Raw genomic sequence first — 356 nt, forward strand, 5'->3', positions numbered from 1 at the left:
TCCCTCTTTCTGTCTGGAGAGCACGTGTGCTCTACAGCAAAAATTAAGGGGAAAAAAAGGTATTTATTTAATGGAACACACAACCCAGAACTGATGACTACAAACTAGCCACAGTAGTAACTTTACTCACAATCAGCTGAACTCACATTAATGGAAAATGCTTTTGTAGTTGAATCCACCAGTATAGTAATAGAATTGAATTAGTTAAAAGAAATTAACCTGTACTAACTATGAAGTTGTCGGGAAAAGCATAACATTCTGGTTTTTTTTTTTTTTTTTTTTTTAATGCAAAAATATGTCACGACTTTCCTGACAACCCAATTTAGTCTGGGGTCAGAAAATTGAAAAACATCGGG

General features: G+C 34.3%; 1 protein-coding gene across 3 annotated transcripts in view; it reads right to left on the reverse strand.

Annotated features, from left to right (window-relative positions):
• The window catches only part of TCTN3 (tectonic family member 3), a 39299-nt gene that overhangs the window by 19396 nt on the left and 19547 nt on the right, over positions 1-356 (reverse strand). The window lies entirely within an intron of this gene.

This window comes from Tupaia chinensis, unplaced genomic scaffold (genome assembly GCF_000334495.1).
Source record: "Tupaia chinensis unplaced genomic scaffold, TupChi_1.0 Scaffold000539_1, whole genome shotgun sequence".
Lineage (NCBI taxonomy): Eukaryota > Metazoa > Chordata > Mammalia > Scandentia > Tupaiidae > Tupaia > Tupaia belangeri.